The 12,631-nt window shown below is 37.4% G+C and overlaps 1 protein-coding gene across 1 annotated transcript in view; it reads left to right on the top strand.

The window, feature by feature from the left end:
• Positions 1-12,631, top strand: part of LOC150091167 (putative polypeptide N-acetylgalactosaminyltransferase 9) — an 886,865-nt gene that overhangs the window by 523,530 nt on the left and 350,704 nt on the right. The window lies entirely within an intron of this gene.

Raw genomic sequence — 12,631 nt, forward strand, 5'->3', positions numbered from 1 at the left:
CACTAAAATAAACTCTAGAAAATGAAAACCTTGAATGGAGACGTAAGAGGCAATAAAGGCTTCGAGATCGAGGAACCGATACGCTTCAGTTCTGTTGAATTTTTCAGTTACATAAAGTAATTAGGACTCTGAACGAGTGTTAAAAGAGTTTATGAATAGAATGGCAAGTGCTGTCTACCCTACACCCATTTCTTTCAGTTATTACCTTGCGCATCGATAGAAACACAATTCAATTAACACAAGTTAATTGTGCATATTCACGAGCAAATAGAGACGTATATTTAATTTGTAAATAAACAGTGGTAAGAAAAAGGAAAATTAAGGGTGAAAGATAAGACTGCCAATCTTTGAGACAATTCAGGAACATTTATAAGATTTTCCGCGTTTATCAAATGTATTAAAAAAAAAAACTGGATATTTGAAGTGACAAAAAACACGTGGCTGTTATTTTATTTATTTTTTTCTTAAATTTTCAATCGGCAGGATCTTGGCTTATTTGATAAACCTCTTTCGAGTTTTCCTGAGCAGCAATGAGCGTGGGGATTAAAATTCAGTATATCGCGAATTAACAGCTTTGATAGGATTACTGATGGGATCATCATCTCCAGCGTCTTTTTTTAAGAATCTTTTAATGAACAGCTGAGGGCAGCTTACACTGAGATAGAATATGAATATACATATTCGTAAAAATGACCTCCTTTCCACAAATTTAAGGTGCTTTGGCTTTCTGAAGAAATGCAATATTTTAGAGTGCTGTGAATAAACCACCGCTGGGATGGATGGGGGCGGTATCTTTGTTTTTTTTTTTAATAGAATTTATAGTTTAGAAATTTGTAGTTTGAAAAAAATGAAAACCCACAGCTTGCGATTTCCACTACTTCATGTGATCCAACTGTTTTTCACTTCGACAAATAAAAAATGTTTTATCGATTTTTGTGCCTGCAGGACCTCTTATAGCGCGCTCAGACAGCAACGCGCTACACGAACAGCTGAGGAAGTTTTTAAATTTCAAAACTTGAAGAAATTCGGATGATTTGAGAATATTTCCACAAATGAACTCTTTTTATGTGATAAGAGAGTTAATCGTCAATACGCTTGAAAAAGAACTGGATAATGCAAGTATATGCCGTAGAAAGCCATATTAATAGATAATTAAATAAAGAGACACCAAACATCGCAATAATAATGACATCAAATATTGGTTTAACTATACTGGTGTCCAAAGGTTAAGTTACAGATGGTAAAAATGCGATATTTGCAAAATAACTGATACAGCCAGCGAAATATAGCCTGAAAAGTAATGAATTCAAGAGAATCCTGAACTCCTTAGTGTTCAGGAGAGTGGTGATACTGAAGCCCATTCTTCCAGGAGAGCAGTTCGAATTTTACAGAAAGAAAAATATTGGATTTCGCAAATGCCCCCTCTCTCCTCTCAAAAATTTTACATCAGTTACGAATTGCTCTCATGGAAGAAGAGTTTCTTTCGTAAGAAGAGTTTCTTTCGTTACCACCAGAATTCTTGGCTTCCATCATTGACAGCGTAAGAACCATTGCGCGTGTTATCCAACAGGAATAATCACTGCTCTCCTCTCCTTCCCATTAAGGTTGCTGAAACTGGATACCCATTTTCAGATATGCCTAGGCTAAGTTGCGTATTTCTGAAGTGACTTGCTTTAAAATAATTGCCCACACGCTCATGTTGCATCGTACCACAATATGCTTCCATTCTAAATTTCATCGACTGAATTTCGAACACTTTTGCCAACTATTGAACTTGTTGCTTGTAATTTAGGATACTAGTTTAGTTAATAAACATATAATACAGAAGCTTGCTGGTCTTTGTAGGGTTCAGTAATCGGCATATTTTTCATACAGTTGGTATACAGTCAGATCTCCACGTAGCAGAATCAGAAAGTGACCTCTTCAGCTCAGTATTCAGGTACAAGTGCAGCGCGTGTAAAATATATAAAGTCAAAAGATCCTTTGAAATATTATTGAAAAGTGCAAATGAAAAATCTATTTATTCATTTAATTACAGATCTACAAACCTAACTATGTATGTTGCGAGATTTGTTGAAGTAGTCTTGCAACTCGGTTATAAAGAAAGAAAAAACAAAAACAAAACAGCTTCGATTATTTTACTTCTAATAATGTCCTTATAATTCGTTGCTTTTTCATGAAAATAATCATTAAAACTCATCAAAGTTCTGAAACTTGTTCCACGAAAGTTACATTTTAAATTTCTCTACAAATAAGTCACCGGAAGCTAAAATGGACTACAGGAAGGGTTGATCCTAACGACATTCTTTAATGGCATGCTGAATAACTGCTTTTGAATTGGTAAATTATCACGAACGCGCATCTTTTGTCAAGTTTTCGGGCCATTTATGTTTTATATTCGACAGAATTCCGCAATGTGAACCTTAATTGAGCGTACTTATCAGCGGTCATCGTACCTTTTGGCGCATAAGCAACTAATAATTATTCGTCCACAATCCCAAAACATAATTTTCCTGTTAGGAACTCGTGTCTCATCAGTGGCATAATCCGAAAAGTAGGTCTTCTGATTCGGAATTGAAGGGAGCCAAAAGTTCAATGGATGACTCACGCGACGTTGACCATCGTGTATATATTCCGGTGGACTCATTTTTTACCCATTTTAAACAAGTGTAGATGCGCATAAATGAACTTTTCAGTGCCATAAATGCTATACAATATATCAACCTTGTACCTTATATGTCGACCACTTTAAGAGACTAAACTGAAAGGCTTTAAGACACCTCCATAGTTTACTGAAGGTAAACTATTGTGGTGTCTTAAAAGGTTTAGAAATTGCTTGCTTTTGATAACAGATAAGAGAGGTGAAAGATTTAGATCATGGTTACTTGCCGCTATATCGCACCAGGAGACCTAAGGAAATCGGGTTTCATTCAAGGGATGTCTAGAATTCATTCTGGGGATTTATGAAATTAATTTTCTCGGGTAAATTGCCTTCTTTAATGGAAAAATTAATTATTTTAAAAATAGACTCGGTGGGAATCTGATTTAATTCGAAAAAAATCAAATCTCATTCTGATTGTTTCGAGATAAGATATTTCTGCACGAAGGCCCAGATTGTCGAATATTAGGAGAATTAACTATTGTTGAGAACAAAAAGAAACTTTGTCAGATGGAAAAGTTTTACTGGATGTTTAATTATGTTTACACTCTTTGAGAAAGCGAAAATCATATTGTTTATATGGATTCCTGGATAATTTAAACTTGTGACATTTTTAAGATCGGTATGTTTATCATTATTAAAATTCTGTATGGATAATGAACTCGGTGTTTGAAGCTGTACGGAGCCAAAGGGGTGTTTTCTTGTTTTAATTAAACCTTTCAATAAAAATTTGATGCGTACTACGTTCATTTATTAAAAGTGTGTGGTACACTTAAGGTGGTTTACGAAGAGTTGCATCATAAAAAGCCCTAGTTAAAGTTTGCATTGGTCGCTTTTATGCACTACAGTCCAAACCCCTCCCCTCCCTCCACAGAGGTGGCGATGTCTGGCAGGAAATTTTTAATGCCATCCTTGTATATTGACAGTGGATTTGGTATGATAGCAATCAATCCTATTTGTGCTCTCGTACTGATAGAGACAGAAGATTAGGACATCATAAAGCAGATGCTAATTAAGGATGAACTTTACTAGCCAGGTGCCATAGAACAGTTCCTTAAAATGGCTAAATGAGTTTTCTTTGGAGCGTGTAATTTGTCACGGTGACAAGCTCCCTTTTTTTTTACGTTGGGGATTAAAGAGAACACGAGCTAACATTGATGTAAACTCTGATCGCCGCTCTAATATCACCCTTCAATCTGCTTCTGATTATGGCGAGGTGAGCAGAGAACGCACGTTCCCTCGTTATAGCTCGTGAATTAGGATCCTTTTACTTTCAGCGAAACTGATAAGTCGTGAAACAGAAATTCTGTAACATAAATAAGTGTTAATTGTGCGGTGGTGAGCCGAGGGGGATGTCTGCTACCGCGTTGTCAATACGTGAAAGCCACCTTGTGCTTCTAATTTCCTCTCTGCTTGCTATGGAAGCCGATCACAGCTACGTTGTCTGCTAGCGCGCGAGGTTCTCCCCACCTTTTGTGTGGCCTGACGGGTACAGATGGCCAAAACTGAGCCAACTTGACAGCCGCCTTTGTCCCCGCGCACAAAAGAAAGGGGTGGTGGCGACGTTCCTATACTTCGGAAAATTCTCGCCAATCAAGTTGGCGCTAGCATTTGCTGCTGGTGGGTTTGTGATCACGGTCGAAGGTTCGAAAAAGGGGAAAGAGAGAGCGCGAATGCTGGGGGATGGGGCTGGCGTGCGGTGAAAGGTTTGATTCTGGGCAAAGAACGTTTCCTGTATGACGTCGTTTATGCCTCATTCATTGTGGCGAAGTCGTCATGGCTGCGTTCTTTGGCGGAAAGTGCAATCTTTCAGCCTCAGCAAGTGCTCAACCCCAGTCACCCTTGGCTATGATAGATATCCCTCGCATCACACACGCCGTCGGCTCCTATCTGTGGCACGCAGCGTCGTCTGCGGTTCGTCCTTGTAGTGCGTGATAGGGATGGGTTCTTTGTGCTTAGGTACGTGCGTGGGGCGCGCTATGGCTGAAGTGTCCGCTGATGCTGAAGAGGTTTTTGTCCGATGTAACATTCCTGATTCATGCAGTAGCTGAGCGCTGATACGATGAGAAATTACTCTGTCCAGGAACACAGAAATAGTTGGTGTCGTTACCCTGAAAGGGGTACACACTAATGATCCGTCTGTAGCAAAACAGCAAGGGCTCTCGGGGATTTATCGCTTTCTGAATTGTATTTCGCGCGCGTTAACTTTGTATCTCTGAAAACGTCTTATGCCACTTTTATAAGGGGAAGCGAATCACCGCATTTCTCCACGTGCTGCTCTCGGTATGAATTTCTGTTCGGGTTTGCGATCACGATGTGATGTTGGAAGAGCTCCTCTTATTAATGAATTTGAAGCTGGCACTGAGAAAATTTGATATGGTTTTATTATCCTATCTCCAGAATGATAGCATTACTTGGTTTGCTAGCCTACTGCTGAACATTGTGTATACATGTTGCCGTCTTTGTTTTTCGCGCAGCTGTTTCAATAGTCTCAAATACTCAAACCTTAACATCACACCCTGGATGCAGCGGACAATTAACAGGAACATACACACTCTCGCACAAATGCTCACAGGCAGAGTGGATGCTCCAGTCCTGGATAATATTCTAGTCAAACCGCGTGCCACTGCTAGACGTTGCGGGGAAGTAAATAATCCACTGCGTCCAGTCCTGAACAATCTTAGTAGCCTGCAAAGATTCTTCCCATCAAATGCAGCGAAAATATTTAACTCACTACACATAGATGCCGAAAAACTGTGTGAGGATGCAACATACCGGAAAGAGATCTTCCAGGATTCGTACAGACTTACCGAAATATGAATCGGCTGCAAAGTACCAAAGAATTTAGAGTAAAAGAGAAACTTTCTGCTTTCAGAACAATAATAATTTGTTGACTGTAAAAATATACCTTCTGTAACAGTTATGTAAATATGTAATTTATAGATGGAATTATTAGTGAATTGTAAATATATCAGTTGTATAATGTATGTACAGAATCATCAATGTGTATATATATTAAACATAAAATGTGTATATAATATTTCGGGACGAGACTACGTGTTCAGTATATGTAACCCACTGCACGTAGTATCTCGTACCCTGATATGTACTTAGCACCCTCCTGGCACTTTGCCGTCCCGGGGTGGTTTCCTTATGGAAATAAACGGATAATAATAATAATAATAATAAAAAATTCAGCACTTTTGTATTGTCTATGGCCCTAGATTCGTTTGGGTGTGATCTATACGGCTCTATCTCGTTCCTTCATTCGACTCTGCCATCAGCTAACTATTGTTATTTAGGCGATTATGAATTCCGCTTCACTTTGTTGTAATTGCAATTTTAGTAATTGCAATTACAAAGTATTATTCGTAATTAGCGGTTCTTTATCTCCATTTGTGTCGAATGTGGGCATTTCCTGGGGCTAATTCTTAGAACCATTATATTTTAACCCAAACAATTCCTCCTACAGATTGAGCAGTGTGGACACTGATCATTTCACCTATCGCGCTTGACTGTCTTATTCTAAAGATATCGATATTCTGGAAAGTAATCAGCATTTAAACTCAAGAAGAAATTGGGCGGTTGAGCTATATTATAAATTACAGCCGGTAACAATTTCTTTCTTTCTTAAGTGTTGATTGCAGTTTCCTTGTGTAGCTTTATGGATAAACTTTTGTAATGAGCAGTTCATATTACTATATTGACTTTTTAGGCGTAGAATGTATTCTACGATGTTAAAAACAATTCCTCGTGTTTTCTTATTCCAAATACTTCAACTTTTTTATTTTCTCAGACACTTAACATTTTCGATCTGTAATGCAAATTCTCAATTTGTTTCACTGCAGATTCACTTAAACTCCAATACTGGCTGACAAAATGTTTCTCGGTAGAATGAGTAGTGCTGCGCAGATAAAGGATTTGGAAGCAATTGCGTGTATTCTGTTTATACTCCAGCACAACCACATAAATCGGAGGAGTTTACAGAAAGAAAAAAGGGTTGTCCCAAGGTCGTTTACTTTACTTTACACTCGGACCATGAACTTGAGCCGCCTGTTTTTTCAATTGACAAGAATATTATCATCAATAGTATTTTGTAGTCAAGTGGATTTGAACCACTCTAAATTCAATCGTGTGTGCTACTTCACTTGACCACTCGGCTACATCAGGCCGTCGTAAACCTAATGTAGCAGAGGTGGTCAATTGCAGTAGCACTTAAATATGTTTTCGAATTTAAATCGCTTTGAAATGTGATTTACATTCCTCTCTTAATCGATATTTGCGATTTCATCCTTTGGATGCCCAAACCTATTAACAGAATGATACGCAACCAAAACCACCTTGAACTTTGCTCGAACAATAAATCCTCCAACATATTTACGAATTGTTTCTCTGGTGGAAGGGGGAAAAGCAAAGAGCCTTGTCGCCGAGTGCATGCTGCGAACATTCGGATGCGTCGTCCACACATGTTGACTTTGTTCTATCATTGACCTTTGCAGCTATGTGTCTGCAAATCCTGGTAATGTTTTTCGCGGAAACATCTCCAGTTGGTCGTATTGACTCGCCAAGTGTAATTCACACGGCGAATCAATACGATTTACGAATCATCGCGTTTTTTACCGAAGTAAAGGAAGGGAAATGAAAGGCTAAAACTGTTCTCATCTCGCGCTCAGCTTTTTTAGATATTTCTTATAGATATACTATACTGGTAGAATAAACACAAACTGTAAAGAACTGTAAATCGCTTTCAATGCAAAAGGAGCGCCTAAAATTGTAGGGTTATCACGTTATGTTCCGAAGATGCTAATTCTAGTTTGCAGTTTCATACAAAATTTTAAACTATAAACTAGAAATATAAGCCCCTTGAATTCAACGAGAAACTTCAAATATGATATGTATTTGACTGATGAATGAATATATATCATTCATTCATCTTCTACGCTACAACGCCTCATGCTATGTATGTTAAAATGCTATTACCCTTATACACAATCGTGCTTGTAGTGTCCACTATTTTTAAAATAAATTTTAAGAAACGTGTCTGTGTACTCTAATCAGAAAAGAAAAAAATTATATGGGAACGACGTGATGGAACCATAGTACGTAATTTTTCGAGTTTAATAAGTGCTTCTCAAAACGAAAGGACTGAATCGTATATATGAACTGTTCTTAATTCTGTTTATTAAATTATAACGAGTAATTTTCATTTAGGACCTTTATAAAATTGTATTACCGGAACTAAGTCTAAAATAAGAAACCCGGTCGTTAGAATATATAAAATTTTTATTATTGTAAAGCTGGTAATCTTATTATTTTTCTCTTTTTATGTATATATATTTAAGACACTTCTTAGTTCATCGAAAATAAAAATTCCTTACTGCTAACTCAACTAAATAATTAAAAAGATGAATTAAAGCATTTTGATTTTTATTTGTTATTTATTTCGGTCATAAAATTATTTTGTTCATTAAATGCTCCCTTTACGCGTTGCTAACTTAGCGTGAATTAAAGAAGTGTTCACTACAACGATCTTACTAATTTCTCATCGCCACAAATCCTTACGATGAAGCTATCAATATCCGGTAGGACAAACTTTTCTTTTCAGAATTTGCACAAAATTTGTTTCCCAGTTAATCGGGCATAAATACAATAATTTAAACTTTATATCCAGCAATAGATCGCTTACTTTTTTTTTTTTATAGACGCTGAAACACAAAAGAATTCTTACGCTCGCATGATAAAGAAAAACAAGCTATTTATATGAGTATTTAGGTGAGAAAAACAAAACAGTAATACAGGATATGACTTTATTTTCGCAGTCTCTGCAAATGACTTTAAATTTACGCTCGCCTCTGGCTTTTTTTAACTTTAAAACTTCATTTTATCCAACACCGAGAAAACGACAGACCGACCATTAAACATCGCCTTTCTGATAATCTAAACAGCCCATGCCAGTATTGTACATGCCGATGGCAACGCTTGTAAAGAATGTTGTTGATCTTGTGCGACTCTTTGATTTTTTTTTTCCATTCTATTCTCAGTTTATTACTTAAAGTTTGGTTGTTCGTTTCCTTTTTTCAAGTTCTGTTCCTGCTCGTTTACATCTGAGAAAATTTTCCACAATCCATATTGGTTTTATCCTCTCGCTATCTTATACTCGATATTGATTTCAGTTCTTTCTTTCTGCTGTTTTCATTAGGTAATTCTATTCGTCGTGTTACTCCGGCTGTCACATATTCAGAAGCCACCTCCTACTTGGCAATTTGTTAAGACATTTTCTCTGCCAGGCAATCATTCTCCAATAATGGCAGTGGTCACCTGTTATAGTTTAATATCTACCAACAACTGTGCCATCGTAAAACACTCATCTTACTAATGTTTGATATCACTGCACTAGAGTAGTAGCTAATAAATCGAGGATGGAGAAAACCGAACGCACTTTCGATAAATCGTAACAGCCGCACGAGACATCGATCTCGTTATTTTATCAGGGCGGAACGATTTGTTAGAACTGCCTATCATGAAATAATTAACCAGCACTTGCTCATCACCTGTCTCTGTGGCCTCCATCCGGATCTCGTTAGAAGCGTCTGTATCAATTAGACCTCATTAGGAGGTTCATTACTGGATCTCGGTGGCTCGCCGGGGTGAGGATACCTAGAACAAACTTGGAGTGTAAGTTCTTTAAGATAACATACTAAGGGAGTAATATTTGGGAGGTGGGGAAGCGGGGGGGGGTGTTAACTGTGTGCGTGGCGGAATAAAGGCGGCGGCGCGCGCACAAATTTGTATACAGCTTAAGAAGCATCAACAACTCTGAGAAGTAATTACTCAGCATCATAAGCTTGTTTTCCTCAAGTAATCCTTCATTATTTCAGTCACGAACCCCTCCGAGACGTTGGCAGATTCGTTTTTATTTTTATGAATACTTCGTGGTTAATATCTTCGGTGAAGTGGCACTTACCATTAGGGTAATTGCGAATATAGGTTTTCGTAATATCGAAAACACGGCTTAAGGATTTAAACGTAAACCCTTCCGATGAAGTAAGGAATTAATCCCATGAACACCCTTATTGAAGTTCTCCGGTAGTAAATGCAGAAATGTAGTATATATACTGGAGAAATGAGCTTCATCAATGGAGACTCGGCTGCTTTTCATTGGTCACCTTTCAAGGAAAAGTCCCATCCCACCTTTTCGCCAGTCTTTAAAAATTAGCTCTAGTGTCTTTGCTCTTTTCTCTGCACTGGTTCTTACTGAAAAACAATTCTCGAACTGTTTTAGGAGATTGCAATACAGGAATAAGAGTTTCGGCAGCTTCTTAATGGAATTTTCAAATGTTTTGAATCCAGTGAATTGCCTTTATCATCTAATCATCTAGATCATCTAATCATCGCCTTTATCATCTAGAAATGTTAAATAAAAATTAACTGAAACAGATGCGCAAATTTGGCTTGTTGCTTTTGTTTCACTGTTATAATTTTTCCAGTGTCTTGACTTTCTTTTAATTTTTCTTAATTTTCTTTTTGTTGTTCTCTGTATCACTGATTTTTTCTAAGTTTGTGTCAATAACTTTCCCGCTTTTTATAGCCCATCTGAGGTTCCTCCCCACCTTATCTGTACTATCAGAATAGCTGTGGGAATACTGGTGGCTAAGAGCTCGAATTAAAAAAAAAAAAAAAAAACGAGGGCGCTGTCAGTATCTAATTCAATTGAATCCAGAAGGTAACAGTTTCTTTTCTTTTCATCTCCATAAGTGGATACAACACGGAGATGTTCGCAGATAGATTGGTGTGAGGAGCGGTTCTCGCTGTTAATGTTATGCTGGGCGTGAAACTGACTTCGTTAGTGAACTAATATCCGTGCTTTGAAAAGTGCGCTCTGTCGTGAAAGATTCTGCCAGCATTGGATGCGTCGATTGCATGAATCGTGTGTGCACTGAGGTATCGCCACCGTCTCTAATAAAATCTTTCAATAAGTTTTATTCGGGTGAAAAAGGCGACCCTCCCTACTCCCTTTGAAAAGGGGTTCAGCTCTTGGTTTCATAATTGTAGTTTCTGGGAGATCGTACACAAATTTGTTTCCGGAATTATTCGAAGATGGCGGAGAAGGATTAGAATTTTCTCCCAATGCAATTGTTTTTATCTCATTTTGGTATCGTTTACTAAATTTTTCGTAATATGATACGCATTATATAATTCTAAAATTTTACTGATGAAACCGTAATCATCCTGTTCAATTTATTCAGCCACAACTAAGCTATAATGTTGGAATATCAACTTTAATAAGACAGTTACAGTGGAGTTGTTAACTTCTCTGACTTGGACGAAATTTATTTATAGGGAAGTAAGTTTGTTTATTTGAGCCCCTAACGTTGATCAACGCCTTTTAAGTTAAATAGTAAGTTAGATCATAATATGAAATTCGTTAAAATAAATTTCTGCAACTTTTACCACCTCTTGCATCCCCTTCTCTCTCCCCCCCCCATTTCTTATTTAACGCGTAGGGGAAAGAAAAGTTCATTTCTTCCCTCTTTGAAGAATTGAACCGCTACATTAGAAGATACGAATGTGTTCAGTAACATCCAATTTCTTTTTTTGCCCCGCTTCGATACGAGCAGTTATTATGACGCCGCGTGCATCTATGTAGCCTCTTCCTTTTTCTTGCGAAGAATGGATGCTAATTAATCTGCTGTTTGAGTCATTTCTTTATTGCTATCATTTATTATAACTAGACCGTTTAGCAGTTCATTATATTTAAATTGAAACCAAAATGACACTGCGCACTCTTTAAAAATTTTAAGCCATTTTTTTTTTCATCGCCGTCGCATTACATTTATAAGCACATTAAAGTCACGGAGTTCTTAAAAATGTTAAGTATCTTTCAGTACACGCAGACACAGGCCGAAGTTTTCAGATACGGCGAATAACGATCGAACGTGTCCGCATGCACTTGTTAACGGCTGCCGTCGCGAGCCTTTGTAACGTATCGAAAATCGACTGGTCGTTCTTCTTTCCATTTCTCACTGTTGTTTGCCGGGCAGAATTTAATCATGTTGCTACTGTCTGAGCCTAACGATTTGCATTGAAACGTGTCATTGTCAATACAGAGTGAAAAATCCCTCTGAAAAAATCACACACACATATATATATATAATGCTACTGCAGCGGCTGCATAAAGAGTGGTGTTTTCCCTGCGCAGCTCCTGTGTATTGCAGGAAAAACGCATTTACAGGTTAATTGACTGCAGCCCACGCCAACGGCCATTATTGATTGTTGAGCATCTGCTCCATAGCTTAACACGTTACCATTCACTCATCTTTACACGTCTAAAAACAGAGTTTTGAGCATTTTTATAAATCCCCAGCCCGATAAGTTGATGTGTAAAGTAGTCATTTAGCTTGTCACATACAATATATTTGCTAGTTTTTCTTACAAAGTGCAAAATTTTCTTTAAGTATCATCATAGCTCTTGCCGTGCATTGATATCTTCTTTTGATGCAGCTGTTCAACTGTTCCCGTACTAAAACTGTTATTAAGATGGCGTAGTAATGAATATAAATCGATGTTTAAAAGACTCGAGGTCTCTTAAATATTCATTTCCCACAGGATCTTCATCCATTATTTCTCGAGGTTGAAAAAAAAAGAAGGAAAAAAAATGAAATCACTTGTGTGCTATCTTTTCAGGCCTTTGTTATCCAAGCAATAAACTCGAGCAGGAAAAAATCATCAGCGAACAAAGTGTAGATTTTGATAAATGGACGGATTAAATTGTAAAAAAAGAATATTTAAAGTTTTGCAGTTATTGTTCAAAAGTTCAAGAAGTTTCCGAATGATGATAAACAGAACTTTTGAAGTCTTTTCTTAACAATGGAAACATTCTATTTGCTTTTTCCGTTACCAGAATTTACAAAAAAAGTTTGCTCGATAAAAAAAAAACCATCATTATATCACGGACAACGCGTAGAGGATGTG

This window comes from Mastigoproctus giganteus, chromosome 1 (genome assembly GCF_048544385.1).
Source record: "Mastigoproctus giganteus isolate SK-2022 chromosome 1, ASM4854438v1, whole genome shotgun sequence".
NCBI lineage: Eukaryota > Metazoa > Arthropoda > Arachnida > Uropygi > Thelyphonidae > Mastigoproctus > Mastigoproctus giganteus.